The following is a 19070-nucleotide window of genomic DNA, read 5'->3' as shown; positions in this document are numbered from 1 at the left end:
GGGCGCATCGGCGCATACGGCTGAAAGCGTTTCTGAGGTTTAGCAAAGCTCGCTGTGTATTGGCACATTTCGAGGAACTCTTTCGACAGTCTACTTCGGCGACTCCTGTTCCGAGCTACGCGAAATATCTACCGTAAATAAAACTCACATTTGCTGTGCAAAGTGCGCCAGCGTTGCTGCTAACGTTTACAGGACGCGTTTGTCACTAATCCGCGGAGTGCTATTGCCCGTAGTAATTACTTATGTTGGCAGCTCGGTTTAGAGGAGGCAAGTAATACAAGTTTTGAGAGGTTGCGAACGAAGAGTAGACTGGCTTTATTCCACAGTAAAACAGGTTTGCCGAGTGACAGTGGTGGCGCCCCTGTCGGGCAGCCACCTCAGGTCCCAAGAAAAAGCAGAGGCAATGAACCCCGCGCGGAGGCCAGGCGAAGTAACTGAATTTCATAGAAGCGGGGAACAAATGAGAGTGACAGACGGTCGCTACAAGGCGAGTCCCTCCCCCCCCCCCGCCCCCTAGAATGCCGGAGGCTTAGATGTGAATGGTGAGAGAAATGAAGCGTTAATGTTCATTATAGGCGGGTTTCACACGGTCGCACGACACTGTCTCTTCTTTGCCGCGTACGTCAATCTTCAACGTTTTCTCTGAACGCGAAACCACACGAAAGGGGCCTTCACAGGAAGGAGTCAACGGTAGCTTGACAGAGTAGCGCCACAGAAAGACGTGCGTGGTTGTTTCCATTGTCGAAAAACTAAACACAAGCTGCCCGCGGCCGATACGTGTGGGTGTAGGTCGAAGCTGGTCGAGCCAGGATTGTAGACTCTCTAAGTGCTGCGTCGCCATTGATGGAGTGCCTTGCTGGGTGCATAAAACCTGGCCTGGAACGCGGATTGCTGGTTCACGGAGCATCTCGGCAGCGCTGACTCCGAGGTCATCCTTGATTGTTGTTCGCAGCCCCAGTAGTACTAGGCGTCGCCTTTCCACCCAGTGGTTTCTGTCGAGCCTGGCGGTGAAGGACGCCTCCACTTGTCGGTGGAGACGCTCGACCGTGCCGTTTCTCTGTGTGTAGTACGCAGTGTGTTATGCAGGCCCGTGCCGAGCAGTCTTGCCAGGGCAGAAAAAAGCGAGCTTTGTGATTGTCTGCCTCGGTCTGTAGTTATTCGCAAAGTGCAACCATACTTCGATACCAATGTAGCAACAAATGCTTCCGCTACTGTTTCGGCCGTGATGTCTTGTAGAGGCGTCGCCTCCGGCCACCTTTAGCACCGGTCGACACACCTGAGGAGGTACCTGAAACCCGGTTATGGCGGAAGAGGCCCCACCAAGTCTAAGTGCACGTGATCGAAACAGCTCTCTGGTGGTCAAAACGGCTGCACCACTGAACGCGTGTGCCGGGTCACTTTAACAGCTCGACAGGATTGGCAGCTTCTTGCCCCGCTTTGAACATCTTCGTTGATCCCTGGCCAGACGAAGCGGTCTGTGATAAGGCTCGGTGTCGCTCTGACGGGCTCTTAGCCGTGCACTGAATCGAATACTGGCCGCCTGGTGATGTAACTGAATTTCACAGGGGCGGGGGACACATCAGTGACAGACGGTCGCTACACTTATCCTTGTTTGCGTCGCGCTGTCTGTTTCGTAAACACAACTCCAGTGTGTGTAAGCTTCGTCGCATAAAATTACCCATTAACCAACCCTTCCTCAAGAACACAGCTCTCTGTGTGACAGATAGCTGTCAGATGTGATTATATCTATAAACGCGTTCTGCTCAGAGCGACACAGAATACGCCTTATGTGCATGTGTCAAAATATATGTGCACGTGCGTATATACGCAATAACACACACACACGCACGTATTTTCCGAAAAATTACCTATTATGCCTGATTGATTGATCAGTGCATCTGATCAGTGCATCTGATGAGGTTATTTCTACTATTAGGTCATCCGCATTTGCCACTTTCTTGAATAGAGAAACAATGCAGACATGTATACGATGGTGTCTACATAAACATCTAGTAAAATTCTTGTACTCATCCTGCATAACCATCTAGCTCGAGCTGGAACTCTTTTAAATACCTTCAGGCATGTACAGCACATTGTCTCTGAATTTTTTTCTGGCCCACATCGCATATAAATACGCGTTTCATACATTCCCAAGGTTACGTAAGAGTTTGTACACTAGAGTATTTACGATAGCAAGGCAAATCTCTTGAACTTCTAAGTTAGAGGTAATAGACATTATGGCTTTTATTTGACAGTACATTTACATTGTTGACTCATGTTTAGCCACTTGAAAAAGTGCACGCTAGCAAGTTTCAAAATTTCTTCGAGATCATTTTTCTTGCCCAGTAAACACTCAATTGTCAACGCCACAAACATTCGTATTTCGTGCAGCAAGACAGTAATAATATCACAAAATATCACTGTGCAATATTAAAATGGCTTCCACATCATTCCACTTTGTCATATTTTTAGCTGCATTCAAAGTTTGTTTGGCATAGTAACTATACAATTCAATCCCTCTGCAGGAGCGAGGAAACGATACGTCGAGCTGGGGCGCTATAACGTAAAGCTATTCCAAACTTTTCTATTCCAATTCTGCTATCAGCCCCCCACGATTGGTGAAAAACTTTTTTCGACCACCCCCACTTCACCTCTCTGTCACGCGACGTCACGAAAACCGCGATACCTCCCCATCTGATATAATGTGTACACACTGATTATGCATGATTTGACAGAAAAAAGAAAACCACTTATTTCTGATTCGATCCCTTTTCGCCATTAGCGATCGGCTATTGGTAAAAAGTTTTCCGGCTGCACCCACATCACCTGCCTGTCACGCGACGTCACAAAACCGCAAGAACTCAACGCGTCAAAGTGACGTGTACGCGATAAAGATGCATTATTATGCCGAACAAAACTTAATTTTCTTTGGAATAGCCGCAGGTTGCCCCATTCCGAAATGAATAAAAGATGGCTGCCGCAGATCTCTCAGACGCTGGCTACTCGCACTTGCCGGAGAGCATGGGTGTATTTGCGTATAATAAAACTTCTTGCGTGGCCGTGTAACGTTTTCGAGCACTTTCGGCACGTTTACCCCCTCATTCTGCCAACTATTCTTTGCTGAGGGTCCGTTTTAGTGTCATTCTTGAGCTTCCGTTGCATGCCACCGCGATTTTCGACCAGCCACCGCAAGCTAAGTAAGGGAAAGCCGACCAATCGTAGACGCCGGCACCACCCTCTTCATCCGGTCATCGACTTTCAGTGCAGTGGCTCGGCCCCATCGAATCCCTCTCCACTTGAGCATTTTGCTCGCCTCTTTTCAGCCAATTAGATACGACAAGCCGCTCAGTGTAGGCAATGTTATTCGTTTGTCAAGCACAACAAAATTGACCTCCTATGAACGAGGAGAGCGTTTTATTGCTCTGTTCAGACAACCCTGCGGGTGACCGCCCGGTGTTTGCGTTGGTGGCTACGCAAATTTGACGTCAGGAGATTGGAATAGAAACATATTGGAATAGTTTTACGTTATAGGGCCCCAGATCTCGTTGCCGCTTTCTTCATAATTCTGTTGAAACACTTGAGTGAAACGAGACTTTAGAAGTCGCAATGCCACGAAGATGCCACTAAGTAATGTTTTAGACATGTAATCAACGAAGCCGCATTATTGAAGAGTGTAAACCTAATAGTATATGTGTGAGAGCGAGAGCGCTTAATGACAGGCAGCCACGGATAGCATCATGCGAACATTCTAGAACCCCTTTGACGCCTAATTCCCCCTCCGGTTGGTTCACTAACTAATTGCAGTGCTCATTATTATACAGCCTAACGGTTTGATAGGGTTTTAGTTGAGCTTAAGCATGCTGCAAGCAACGGAGTATCGATCCCAGATTGCGCACGCGCAGAACCCTAGGTCAGCTTCACGCGCTGCGTGCTTCCAATAGTTCTGCCATTTAGTGCCAGACGCTAATACCAGCAAAGGCGGTTTGGCCTCAGGAATGTGGCGGCCTTGCCAAGGCGATAGCCGCCGGCTTTGGATCTATCAAGCCGTCGTCTTCACTCTTTGGCTCCTCCGTTCACAAACGATACATGTATTTACTTTATGTGTTTGTCAGTATACTCTTCAACGGCAGAGCATTAGCGACAACGGGGTGCTGCTTCCGTGATGCGTTCTCAATTTTCTGGCGCCTTAGGCCTAACAAGAGCTGCTAAACTAGTTGGGCAAGGCCTCCGAAATTGGACGGCACGTGCTTGCGCAGTGCAGCGCTAAATATCGGAGGAAATAGGAACAATTTATGGTTCATAACGGATCATTTATCTCAGAGGCCCTAGATTACGTATGTTTTCTTGTACTGCAGATGGCGCATAAAGTACAGCATCATAATTTGCGGAAGTGCAAAGTGCCACCATAGTCATTGCTCTGCTAATGCGGACACAGTATCGAATTAGATTCATATTTGATGTGCATTTGCTTTGATTTTGTCTAGTGGACTTTTACATATAAGCTGAGTTGCAGCTGTCTGCGTTAGCGCACCGCTTAGTTCCGCTATTTTAAAAGGCAACGTTCTGCAGCGCTCGGAATGATACGATAGCGTTTGCGCTAGGTCGATCGCTAACGCTAACGAAAATATTTCACGATATGCTAACTCTTTCTATTACTGTATAGGACGATATATGCAAGCACCTCCGGCCGATTTCTCTCTTCCGATCTTAAATAGTGCGTTTTGTTAACGCGCCTATCACTGGAAGTGCAGGTCAGTAACGTCACGCTTGCAGGTGTGCAAACGAAATTCACCATCAGAATTTATCTGACGATTGTAACCACATAATTCCAGGCAACGCATCGCCGGAGCTCTAGCAAGGAAGTGTTGCGCTGGGCCGATTGGCACAACATGCTTGCATGTACAGCCTATAACATGATGTCGCTAGACTGGCTGTACAAAAGAAGCAATGATATGGAAATAAGTTTTTCAAGTAGACAGCATGCTGCCTGTGCCTACTATACGTTCATATTTTGATCTTGCACACGTGCGATATTGAGTTCGTGCTAAATTATATAACTTTGTTTGAACAAGGCTTTTCTCCAGGCGCTATAGTTTCTCAATATAAGGGAACCTATACGTAGTGATAATCAATTAATCATGCTTGATGTCGAAACAGCGAAAGGTACTATGCTTCCGTGGGATTTCGTCGCTGTTTGTGGTCCACCCCACTCCCTCATCAATATATATATATATATATATATATATATATATATATATATATATATATATATATATATATATCCGGGACAACACATCAGCGATGTTGTCCATGTCGCCAGGCTCAAGCCCTATGTCCCCCCATTAAGTGAGGCTCTGTAACTTGCACCGGGACGGAGCTAACCCCACCGGGAGGGTGATGTTACGGTGAAGGGAAAGAAGAACGTGACATGAACTAGTGAAACACGAAGACTGGGCGTTGCCTGAACGCCATATACAACGGTTGTAAATATACATTATTTTACACTCGTGGGCCTGCCTTCTTCCTGTAACAACATCATTGTTTGTATAGCCATCCGCAGTCGATAGAAGAGTGGCCGGTGTGCGCAGTCGTTGTTTTTCAAGAGAAAAATTCCCTCTTATGACGACGATTTCTATGTGCTAAGTTTTTTAAACAGTACTTCCACTAATATTATTGCGCACCCTTTACTATTTTTCTAACTCAAAAGCATCGATTTAAATACGAGTACACTGGCCATCAACAGTTGCTGCGGTGGTCCCCCGCATATATATATATATATATATATATATATATATATATATATATATATATACACAGAAGGCTGACCGACTGGGGCGATCTCCTATGTCACGTCGGACAGTTGGCGTAAGATCTGGTACGGACCTGAATAACGGGAAAGTAGTTTTTCCGACAAGCCGACGCGACGTGAAGACGTCCAGAGAAGGACAAGGGAATCATGTGAAAAATGGTGGTCTCGGTGACGAAGGGCATAGCGTCGCTTTTGAGAAGCTTGTGAGACTGTGACGCGTTGACGGGCGACATCTCGGGCCTCGGCGGCTAAGGCACTAGCATCGCGAGCGTAACCAGTGCTGGGTGATTGTACTGCGGAAGGTATCAATGTGTCGAAGGGCAAGGTGGGGTCGCGGCCATACAAAAGGTAAAATGGCGAAAATCCGGCAGTATCGTGACGGCACGAGTTGTATGCGAAAGCGATGTATGGTAAAGCGACGTCCCAGTCACGGTGATCGTCGATAACGCACATGGCCAGCATTTGATCATATCAATAGTAAACTGGCTGTGATCATATCAATAGTAAACTACTAAAAAACACATCAACGACTTCGGCTCAGATACTACAATTGATCTTTACCCAGTCTTTACAATCCGAGGAAGTTCCGCATGATTGGAAAATTGCCCAAATCATCCCAGTCTTTAAATCCGGGGACCGCAAATTAGCCTCTAATTACCGTCGTATTTCCCTAACCAGTGTGCCATCAAAATTACTCGAACACATTATATCCACAAACCTAATGACACATCTGGAATCTATCAACTTTTTTTATTCGCACCAGCATGGTTTTAGGAAACACCTTTCATGTGAAACCCAGCTTGCAGAGTCCATACACGATTTGCTCCAATCCATGGATGCCAACCTCCAAATAGATGCTATATTCCTCGATTACTCCAAAGCATTTGATCGGGTCCCACACAATCATTTACTACAAAAACTTTCATCACTAGGAATACCCGTCAACCTAATCCGTTGGATAGAAAATTTTCTTTCAGGGCGCAAGCAGTTCACTTCTACAAATGATAGCCACTCTCCTCTTTCCAATGTAACATCGGGAGTCCCTCAGGGCGCCGGCCTGTCACCACTACTATTCCTAATTTACATTAATGACCTCCCTTGCAATATAAAATCGGAATTACGGCTTTTTGCCGATGATTGCGTCATATACAGAGTGATTAGGGCAACCAGCGATTCTCTTTTCTGCTAAATTGGGAGTGCAGTGTTCATCTGTAGCTCGAATCCATAGACTGGGGAAAAGTTCTTCTAATCGCCCTATCATAATGTACTTTCAGGACTATAGAGAAAAGCAAGCGGTCTGGAGCAATGTATCTAAACTAAAGGGAAAAAACATTAGAATCGATAATGACTACTGCGCGGAAACGTTGTGCAAACGAAAGCATCTTTGGGAAAGTGCAAAACTTGAAAAAAAGGCTGGAAGTAAGATTTCCTTGGTTTATGACAAGTTGAAGATCGATGGGCGGTACTATAAATGGGATGCTGCTCTAAACTCTAGAACATTGATAGAGCGCAACACCAGATCCTTATTTGAAAGCTAACGGCCAGATACGTCCGATGTGCGGTTAGTTTCTTTCAATGCAAGAAGCATTGTGAACAAAAAAGATAAACTGGAAGATTGTTTGCACTCTTTGGATCCGCACGTGTGTGTCATAACTGAAACCTGGCTACACGACCAAATAAGTGACGATGACATTGTCCCACCAGGTTATCGGTTATATCGGCGGGACCGAGGATCTAGAGGGGGTGGTGTTGCTGTGGTTGTTAAATCCTTTGTCGATGTTGACGTAGAAAGCCAGATTGCTGAGCATGAAAGCCTTTTTTTGAAAATCAAAGTGAAGGAAACGGCGTTTTATTTGTGTGCAGTTTATCGTGCTCCAGACACTGATGAAAGCTTTTTGAGTAAATTGTATGACCGTTTGTTGTTGTTACGAAATAAGAATGTTATTGTAACGGGTGACTTTAATTTGCCTTTAATAAATTGGAACAATTTGTCTTTTGGATTATCGCATACGAGCGATAGAATCCTTGATGTTATGCTTGCTCTTGGTCTTGACCAAATAGTTACTGAATGTACTCGCGGAACATCAATTCTTGACCTGCTGTTCATTAGTGAAGGATTTAGACAAGGAACTGTTACAATTGAACCTGGCATATCTGACCATAAGTTAATTTCTTTTTCCTGGAAGGTCGAAAAATCAAAAACACGTGCGCTTGATGTCGCTACAGTTAAGGAATTTAGTAGAGCTGACGATGTGGCGATTATTGACTACATTGAAGAAAATGTTGGGATTACATGTGATGATGTGGAAAGCTCTTGGCAAAGGTTCGCTAATGTGCTTAGGCATTGCATTAAAAAATACGTTCCAAACAGAAAAATACTTAAAAAGCGGAAACATCCATGGATTACTCGTGAAATTATACACATTAAGCGTAGACTTAAGAGATATCGTAAGAAGCAGGGGACGTCAACGCCATTGTTTATAGAAATCAAACGTGAGCTATTATCAAAGGTGAGCTGCGCCAGGACTAAATATTTTACACACACATTAGCAGAGTTTCTAAAGACTGATCCGCAGAAATTTTGGCAGCATTTGAGTAAACCCAAAGATGCACTTACTAAAATAAAAGTTAGGGACAAGATTATCACTGATGCTGCCGAAATAGCTGAGAATTTTAATCGGTATTTCTACGAGGTGTTTTCAGAATTAGATGAATATGAAATAAAAGCAGTGGCTGCACCAGAGGATGGCATTGAGGTAACGCGTGAGGGTGTTCTGGCGATGCTCTTGAAACTGGACACTAAAAAATCCGTTGGACCCGATGGTCTTCCAAATGTATTTTTGAGGCGTTACGCAGAACAAATATCAGGCTGCCTCACAGACATCTTTAAACTCTCATTAGCAAACGGAAAAATTCCTTCACAATGGAAAATAGCACGGGTGGTTCCCGTATATAAGAAAAGTGATCGATTGTCTGTTTCAAATTATCGGCCTGTTTCCATAACATCCAGTTGCTGTAAGATGTTGGAGCATATTGTAGCCGGTTACCTGCGAAAGTTCCTGAGCGATCATAATCTTTTGTCGGATAATCAGCACGGGTTTCGGCAGGAGTTATCCACAGTTACTCAGACTGTTTTGTCTGTACATGAATTTGCGCGGGTGCTTGATATGTCCGGGCAAACGGACGTGGTTTTCTTTGATTTTAGCAAGGCCTTCGATAAGGTGCCACATGGCAAACTTCTCTATAAGATGGAATGTATGGGTATACCATTTTTTATTATTCGATGGATTCAAGACTACCTTACAGACAGACGGCAATATGTGGAAATTAATAAGACCGCTTCTAGTGTTGTTAATGTTCATTCAGGAGTTCCTCAGGGAAGTGTGCTGGGACCTTTGTTATTTTTAATATATGTAAATGATTTAGTTGCGGTTGTTCCTAAACATGTCTCTGTTAAGTTGTTTGCAGACGACTGTGTTGTGTTTAAACAAATTTCATCTGAACATGACCACATCTCTGTTCAAAAAGCAGTTTTTGCTATTGAAGAATGGTGTCTGAAATGGGCTATGGAACTTAATAGTGAAAAAACTGTTCTCTTACGTATAACTAGAAAGAAGTCTCCCGTTTTGCTTCCTTACTTTCTTCGCGGCAACCTGATTTTGGAAGTTGACAAATATAAATATTTAGGCATAACACTCGACAATAAGTTAAAATGGTCGGCTCACATTACTAATATTTCTACATCTGCATTTCGAAAGCTATGGGTTTTACGAAGAAAGCTAAAAACTGCCCCTGCACACATAAAAAAATTGGCTTACGAAACTTGTGTGCGGTCTTTACTTGAATATGCTTCAGCAGTGTGGGACCCATACACAAAAAGATATAATGACCCTTGAAAAAGTCAATAGGAAAGCGGTTAGGTTTATATACGGAAAATACAAAAGGGAAGACTCTCCTTCGCAGTTAATGATCTCAAATAACATTCATACACTAGAAACCCGCAGGAAGATTAATAGATTGGTATTCTTGAACAATAGTTTAACAGGAAAAAATAAGCTCCAGCTTCCAGAGTGCATTAAGCGTCCTCTAGTGAGAAGGACTCGGAGCGTTCATGAGCATTCACTTGCTCCCATATTCGCCAAAACTAACAGCTTTAAGTACAGTTTTTTCCCAAGAACAGTAGAAGATTGGAATTCGTTACCGGCATCTGTTTTTTCCTCACAAAATTTTTCTGATGCGTTACATCGTCTCCTTACCTGATATGTATGTTTTGTATCCTTGTGCTGCTAATATTGTATAATTTTATCCTTTTGGTATCCGTATGCTGCTAATATTGTACAATTTTATTCTTTTGGTTTATTCTTTTGATATATGTGTGCTGCTAACATTGTATAAATTTTATTCTTTTGGTTATGTAACAATGTAAATTCATTCCTGCTTGGGCCAAGCAATGGCCTGCAGTATTCTGAAATAAATAAATAAAATAAATCTTTTCTTCAGTCCGATCTTGACACTGTCTCCTCTTGGTGCGATAAATCCCTCCTCTCCTAAAACATTAACAAATGCAAATCCATGTCTTTCACCAGAAAACGCACCGTGAATCTGCACCAATACAGTATTGGCTCATTTTCCATTGATTCCGCATTACCCTACAGATATCTTGGCCTCCATCTAACACCATCGCTATCATGGGTAACTCACGTTCAAAACATCTGCGCTACAGCCTCTCGCACACTCCGATACCTACGCCGTAACTTGAAGGCTGCATCCCCCGACATAAAAAAACTAGCATATATAACGTTCATTCGCCCAAAACTAGAATATGCCTCATCCATTTGGCACCCATCACAAGCGTACCTCGCCGCTGACCTTGAAGCCGTGCAGAATCGCGCCGTCCGATTTATATCATCATGCTATTCAAGAAAAACCAGTATTACCGCGCTGAAACACTCCCTGGCCATCCCATCACTCGAGTCACGCCGCATTATATCTCACATCTGTCTTCTTCATCATTTCTACTATCACCCACACACGAGACACGAAAAGCTGCAACCCCCACACAGGACGTCTAGCCGCCTAAGCCATGACCATAGCATCGCACGCATCAACTGTCGCACCTTAGCTTTAAAGTCATCATTTCTTCCGGACGCGATAGCACTATGGAATGGCCTGCCAAATACCATCGCATCATGCACTAACCGCAAATCATTCCGGGATAAACTAAATGACCATTTTTCATGAGGGCAAAAGGTTCTTCAATTCGGCACTCTGAACAGCTGATTACTTTTTATTTTTACTTATTTCCCGTGTGATGCCTTTTTCACTGTATTTTTCTCGTGTATTAATTGAGTGTTTCATATATATATCTATATTTTTTCTTTTTTTCTCGTGTATCAATCCCGTGAATTTTACTTTGCATTGTATACGCGTGACAAGAACATTTAACTGTTATACTCTTTTTTTCTCATTGTTCTAAAAATTGACCTTGATTTTGCTCCCCCCTTATGTAATGCCTTCGGGCCTTTAAGGGAAAAATAAATGAAATGAAATGAAATTTCAGTTAGTGTGCGGTTGAGTCGCTTGGTGAGGCCGTTCGTTTGAGGGTGGTACGCGATAGCAAGCTGGTGTTCTGTAGAAAAGGAGTAGAGCAGATCATCGACGACCTTCGATAGAAAGTAGCGGACGCGATCCGTGAGTGTCTGGCGAGGGGTGCCGTGGTGCAGGATGACGTTGTATAGCAGGAAGTCGGCGCCATCAGTATCGCGGCTCGTTGGCATCGCTTGTGCGATGGAATATCTCGTGGCATAATCTGTTGCTACAGCGATCCATTTGTTTCCTTTAATGGAAATTGGAAAGAGGCCAAGGAGGTCGAGGCCCACATAGAAGGGTTCGGCAGGGTTATAAATTGGTTGAAGCAAACATGTAGGAGGCATAGCAGGCGTCTTCCGGCGCTGGCACAGGTTACGAGAAGCGACATAATTGCGCACAGACCGATAAGTGCTGGGGCCGGAAGAAGCGGTGCCGCAGGCGGTCGTAAGTACGAGTGAGGCCTAGATTCCCAGCAGCAGGAGCGTCATGAAGCTGCTGGAGCACGGCCAGTCGAAGGTGCTTGGGAGAGACTAGGAGGAGCTCCGGGCTATCAGGATGAATGAACACTACGACGGCATCAAATTCCATCGCGCAAGGTGAACATCCCGAGGGAAGGGTTATTAGGAGAGGAGCTTAGGCGTTCCATAGGTGTTCCAAGAACAGGATCTTGGTGTTGCTCGTCGCCAATATGCAGGAAGCCGGAGAGGGATAGACTACTGATGTCCGAATCTGCATCTGTATCGTCCGGTTGATCGACGGGATTGCGGCACAGGCGCAGTGAGCGTCCTTATGCAGGCTTATACATAATAGAAAATGTATATTCTTGTAGACGCAATGCCCAACGTGCAAGTAGTCCAGTTGGGTCCTTCAAAGAGGAGAGCAAGCAGAGGGCGTGATGATAGCTTACGACTCAGAAGCTCCGACCGAAAAGGTACGGTCAAAATTTCGCGACCACCCATATGAGCACGAGACATTCCCTCTCGGTAATGGAGTAATTTCGTTCGGGCAGGGAAAGAAGGCGGCTGGCGTAAACAATGACACGGTCTTGGCCCTGTTGACGCTGAGCGAGGACAGCGCCGATGCCATGACCACTTGCGTCAGTTCGTACTTCAGTGACCACAGTAGGGTCAAAGTGTGACAGAATCGTTGAAGTTGTAAGCCGCTCAATCAGGGTAGAGAAGGCTTTCTCCTGCAGTGGTCCCCAAGGTAAAGAGACAGCTTTAATAAGAAGGTCAGTGAGAGGGTGAGCGATGTCGGCAAAGTTTTTCACAAATTGCCGGAAGTAAGAGCATAAGCCCAGAAAACTACGGACATCGTTTGTTGAACAAGGTACAGAAAAATTTCGCACGGCGTGAAATTTTTGTGGATCAGGTTGGATTCCGGCAGCGTTTACGAGATGGCCGAGCATGTTAATTTCACGGTGGCCGAAATGGAACTTGGAGGAGTTTAGCTGAAGGCCAGCCCTGCGAAGCACGGAGAGTATGGTTGTGAGGTGCCGAAGGTGGCTCTCAAAGTTCGGCGAAAACGCAATCGCATCGTCGAGGTAACAGAGGCACGTAGACCACTATAAGCCGCGCAAGAGATAGTCCATCATGCGCTCGAATGTAGCTGGCGCATTACATAATCCCCCTAATGGTATTACATTAAATTGGTACAGACCGTCCGGTGTGGCGAAGGCGGTTTTTTCGCGGTCCATCTCATCGACGCTAATCTGCCAGTAGCCGGAGGGTAGGTCAGTTGATGAAAAGTATTGGGATCCGTGAAGGCAGTCAAGAGCGTCATCAATGCGAGGCAGGGGATAACCATCCTTCTTTGTTATCCTGTTGCGGTGAGCGTAGCCAACGCAGAAGCGCCGCGAGTTGTCGTTTTTCCTTACTAAGAAAATCGGTCATGCTCACGGGCTACTGGAAGGTTCTATGATGGCCTTGTCCATTATCCTGTCTACCTCTTTGTGTATGATGGTCCTTTCTGTTGCGGATACACGATATGGCTGCCTATGAATGGGGCTGGCGTCACCGGTATTGATGCAATGCGTGAAAACAGCTGTCTGGCCCTGTGGATAGTCGTCCAAATCAAAGATACCTCGACAAGATTATAGGAGGTGACGAAGAGCTGTTCGCTCGGAAGGAAGGTCAGGGGCAATCATTTTACAAACATCGTCCGCAGACGTCGAGTACGAAGGAGTGGGTGACAAAGCTCCGTTGGTACTGAGGAAAGATTCAGAGGTCAAAGAAGAAATGTCAAATTCTTCCAAAGGAGTGATATGCGCTATGGCAATACAAAGTGGCCGCACATGCGATGAACATCCAAAATTGAGGATAGTACGCGAGCACAGTTTTCGCGGATCCGGATTAAGATGCTCGGTAGGGCAATATTGCGCGACAAGAGCAAGTGAGTAAGTGGCGACACGACGTACTCGCCCTCAAGTACGGGAGGACAGGGCGTCAGGAGGATATTTGTAGCCGCATGTGGAGACAGCCTTGCAAACTCAGCAGAACATAAGTGGCGTGAAGCACAAGTTGTTGCGTCGGCAGAAAGCGGCAGATCCAACTGTACAACTTTGCGGAGCAGTCAATTTGGGCAGAGTGTTTCGAAAGGAAGTCGAGGCGGAGAATTATGTCATGCAGACAGTGCTCAAGGATGATAAACAAAATAGCGGTATAATGGCCCCCAATGGTCACACGTGCTGCGCACATTCCAAGAACAGGTGAAGTACTCCCATCGGCGACTCGCACAGTGCACGGTACGGCGGGCGTCAGAACCTTTTTGAGCCTTCGGCGGAGAGCAGCGCTCATAACTGAAAGCTGCACTCCCCTGTCAACGAGAAATGTAACAGGAACACCATCAACTTCAATGTCCAGTGGGTTTCCACGTGTAGGCAGAGTCAACAGAGGATTTGTGGGCCGGGTCAGAGATGCAGCTTTACCTCCGGGAGCTGCACCGCCTAGTTTACCGAAGTTAAGCGACCGGTTGCAGAAGGGGACGAAGAGCGGTGAGTGAGAGGCAAGCGGGACCTACGACCTAGCGGTGACGGGGACCGGCTGGATCTTGCAGGAGCTCTGTCGGCGTTGATGTTCCTAGTCGGCGTACAGGGCGAGAAAGTACGGTTGTCTGGCACTTGGTGGTTGTGACTCGGAGACGACCACCAAGAAAGCGGCGACCAGTGGTAGCGGCAATGACGGACGATGTGTCCAATACCGGAACAATTAAAACAGATGGGTCTACCATCCGCTGTGCGCCAGTCAGCTTGGTTGCGACGGAGTGGCGGAAAGCTTTGCGTCTGGGATCGAGCGACCGCAGAAATGTGGTATGTGTTTGCATGGCGGACCGAGCATAGAGATGGAATGTCCAAAGCTGCTATTTCCTCCCGAACGACCGCTTGTCTAATGGAGATAGCGGGCACGCTTTCCCGACATTCGGAACGAACTGGAGCCGGAGCCATGGGTTCAAGCTCACGGCGAACGATGCGCGTTATATGTTCCGGTCCTGTCGGCTGAACAAACCGCGGCGGGCCTTCGCAAGAAGATGTCGCGGGCCATCTGTCAAAAAGTCTGACTGACGCGGCGGCCCTTCGCTTATTCGAAACGCCGGCACTCCTTAATAATAGCATCCACAGTGGCACAATCCTTACACATCAGGACAGGCACGTACCCAGGATTTTTTTTTCGGGGGGTAGGCGTGGGCGGCGAGCCAAGGCAACTTTTCTATTAAAATAAGGGGAGGGGGTACCTTTAGTAATATAAACGTTAACAATGCCTACCATTCGCTACAAAGACGCGTAAACTCGCCATAAAGAAATTAAATAAGGTGTATCCACAGGTACGCCTGTGAGATACACCTCTCCTTTACTTGACAAACAAGGAACAGAATTTAATGGACTCGCGCAGAAATAACACTGCCAAGAATAAGTAAACAAGCGAAAGTCTAAAAAAAAGATTTCTAGTAGCGTTTTTCGTATTATGTCTCGAATAATTATAGAGAAATATATATTTGCGTAACAATCACCGTTCTTTTCAATCTTTCGTTTACTGCTCTTCCAAGTTACAAAACCGACTCGTATTGTTAATTGGGAAGTTTCGTAGCGATACGCGGCCGCCGGTACCGTACAACCGCGTAGAGCGCCGGACGCGGAAGGTTAGAAAAACACCCACATAAGCAAAGCAGAGAAGTGGCTGCGTTGGGTGGCTCGACTGACAACTGTATAAGCGTCATTCGGAACACACGGAATCATTCTCCACTTCCGGCGGCGTTCTTTCTGCTGCCTTTTTAAATAAAAAGATGTTGATCCATAAATATTTTCACAAACAATGGTTACATTTGTTAATTTTCGCTTCTCCTTCCTGTTTGGCTGTTGCCTCGGCTCTCTCCCTTAGTAGAAATCGTAATTTATAAACTCCTGCGACTCTTGTTTCCAGTTACCAATTTGCACGAAAAGTGCTGTACAATTAGGGAAAAACCAGATGAGTTAAGGGGTGACATTCATACTGCTTATGGGTTTAACGGTTATTGCAGGGTTTGATGACGGACGTTGTTTCCCATGATCTTATTTTCCACCTTTCTAACCCATATTATGGGTATTGCTTCCGAGAATCTGCCAGCGCGCGGTGAGCCGTCATTCGAGGAAGTAACGAAGCAAAAGGAAAATTTAAACACAGCTGGAGTTTTCTCCGGCCGCAACTCGCTCCGAGAGCATACGTACCAGCTTAGTACGAACTGAATCCCTTTTCTGGTCCCTGTATGAGTGTAAACAAAGAAGGTTGAACAAACGAAGGAACAGCGATGCGCGTGACCATTGCGATAGATGGTGACAACTGAACGCATCTCGAGCTAATCGCAAGGGCACCGAATCGATGAGAAAACTGGCCTTCACCCCCCAGGAGATGCCCCGGCCTACCGCCCTCCAAAAGGAGTGAAAGAGGCAGCGAAATGTTGACCGCCGCATAACTGTCACCTCTCAAGGTTGATTTGGCGGTGCTTTAGGAATGTATGTGAGGAGTGGTGGCGTGGGCAGGGGGTGGGGGGGGGGGGTTATGCCACTTATTTTTGGAGGGGGGGCGGGCCTCCCGAGCCTCCCCTTGGGCACGTGCCTGCATCAGCAGATTGAAGGCATCGTCTGCAATACCTTTTAGTATGCGACCAATCTTGTCTGCCTCGGTCATGTTGTTATCAGCCTTGCGAAGGAGGGCCAGCACATCCTTATGTACACGACATAGGATTCTGTGGACGTTTGAGCGCGACACGCAAGTTCTTTTTTTGCTGCCAGCTGACGACCGACAGGTCTGCCAAAGTGGTCTCGCATATTTTTCTTTGCAGACATCCCAGCTCGTTAGGCTTGCTTCATGTGTATCGTACCGTTGCTTCGGAGTTCCTCTCACATAAAATATCAGGTTTGCTAGCATCATTGTTGGATCCCACCTGTTGTTGTTGCACACTCGCTCGCACATCGTAAGTCAGTCCTCGACGTTGACGTTACCCGCGCCACATAATGTCCCCGGGTCCCGCGGATGAGGGAGGATGACCATGGACACGGGGTGCTGAGGCGTTGTCGCTTGTGTCGGTTGATTTGCCATTGTGGCGGCAGGTAGATGATGTCCGCTGTGACGTTCCGTAATTGTACCCCGCACCTTCCACAAAACTGTTGCAGGAAGAAAGCAGACCCACGAGGGTTAAATAATGTATATTTACAACTGGTGTATATGGCGTTCAGGCAACGGCCAGTCTTCATCTTTCTCCAGTTCATGTCACCTTCTTCTTTCCCTTCACCGTAACAATAGATTTACAACAAAATTGGCGGCAAGCGTGCTTATTAGGAACCCAAAACATAGCTAGTGTCGTCATTCCCAGCCTTCTTCTGTTAGCTCTTGAGTGCCACAAGGCAGCGTCCTCGGCCCCTTACTCTTCTTAATCTACATTAACGACTTACCCACCCAGATTACTTCCAGCATGCGCCTTTTTTCCGATGACTGCATAGTGTACCGTCCTATTCACACGACTGACGATCACTTGGCACTTCAAGAAGATCGTAACCTTATCGCTAACTGGTGTAACAAATGGCTCATGACATTAAACTTTACAAAGTGCGAGGTGATGTGCTCCAGCCGAAAATGTGAAAATTTTAAATTTTCGTAACACCTTAATAACACTATGCTCTTCCACACTACAGCATACAAGTACCTTGGTGTTCTTAAAAGCCTCCTTCTTAAAGAGAATCTTTCATGGGTCCCACACATTGCTTCTACATGTGCCAAAGCATCACGTTCTCTTGGCTATCCACGACGCAACTTGCGAAATGCCCAGACAAACATTCGAAAACTCGCGTTCCAAACATTCATTTTGCCACAGTTGGAATGCGCCTACTCAAATTGGTCCCCTCCTCAAAATTACCTAATCAATATGACGGAAAGTATACAAAATAGCGAAGCCCGGTTCATATCACGTAACTACAGTATAAACTCAAGCATTACCCAAATTAAACTAGACCTTCTACTGTAGCTATTAGATATGCGCCACAACATCGCTCTTCTGTGCTTATTCCACCATTATATATATACACACTAATCAACGAACCCGGTTACAACTGCAAATACCCCACTCTTTCTCACGGAGATTACATAATCAGTTCAGTTTCATGAGCATATACGGTAAACCAGATGCATTTAATTCATCTGCACTACCTCGTTCCGTTCGCCTCTGGAATGACCTCCCTAATAACTTAGCGTCCATATCTAACCCCGACACGTTCCGCTGCCACTTACTCACGCTTTACCCATTTAATACCGTTCACGGATGCCCAGTATTTCATCGTGCATATTTGCAATGTTGTATTTTATTTTCATAAACAATATTCCTTTTGCTCTGTTAATGGTAACAAGTGTTCGTGTTTGGGGCAACAAGTGTTCGTGTTTGGGGCGACAAGTGTTCAGATATTGCTTTGTATTCCCTGTGCCTTGAATATTGTATAACAGGGCAATCTTGCTATAGCACTGATCCTGTTGGAAATTTGTACTTTTTATATCTTTACTGATTAAAGTGCCCTCCCTTACTTTATGCCCTGCCATAGGTCCTGTAAGGTTCTTTTAAATAAATAAATAAATTTATTTATTTATTTATTTATTTATTTATTTCGCAGGAATGCTGGCGAGCTGTGTACAGAGACGACCCAACGGGCTACTACTTCATGTACTTTCCACAAGGCTACTGCAACTTTGCAAGCTACTCTGGTCATGGACTCGCAGGCGTGACTTCATTTGAGACATCCCGTTCAATTGAGGACAAGGTGACTGACTCACTCAGCAACACGCGTATATATTTATATCGCCGGTTTATATTTGTAAGCGTATATGATCAGCAATAATTTCGTAGAAGCCGAAGTGGCAGTCACATACTGACAAGATTAGAACTTTAACAACTTTTTTCGCTGAGCCTTTTTAATTGTTTCATCACAGCTACGCAGTTACCTTTAGTAGTCGGGTCCTGTAACGAGTAGCAAACTACGTTGGTTGGTGCATTGCTAGGCTGACTTGCTCGCTTGTCATTGCGATCGCACAAGATGATGCGTTTCTCTTCGTCTCCTCAGGGAAGCCGGTGTCTTCTCAGCGGTGCGCTTGGCTTGCTTGCCGCTTAGGGTTCTGTGTTCGGTGACACTCGCCACACCTCCCTTTCTTACAAGCTT

At 45.7% G+C, this 19070-nt stretch overlaps 1 long non-coding RNA gene across 1 annotated transcript in view; it reads left to right on the top strand.

Moving 5' to 3' along the window:
• The window catches only part of LOC129384932 (uncharacterized), a 68245-nt gene that overhangs the window by 23007 nt on the left and 26168 nt on the right, over window positions 1–19070 (top strand). The window contains exon 2 of the long non-coding RNA XR_011893709.1: window positions 18528–18674. This is a non-coding gene — a long non-coding RNA (uncharacterized lncRNA). The remainder of the gene's footprint in view (window positions 1–18527; window positions 18675–19070) is intronic.

Source organism: Dermacentor andersoni, chromosome 4 (genome assembly GCF_023375885.2).
Source record: "Dermacentor andersoni chromosome 4, qqDerAnde1_hic_scaffold, whole genome shotgun sequence".
NCBI lineage: Eukaryota > Metazoa > Arthropoda > Arachnida > Ixodida > Ixodidae > Dermacentor > Dermacentor andersoni.
This window is presented reverse-complemented; position numbering and strand designations above follow the sequence as displayed.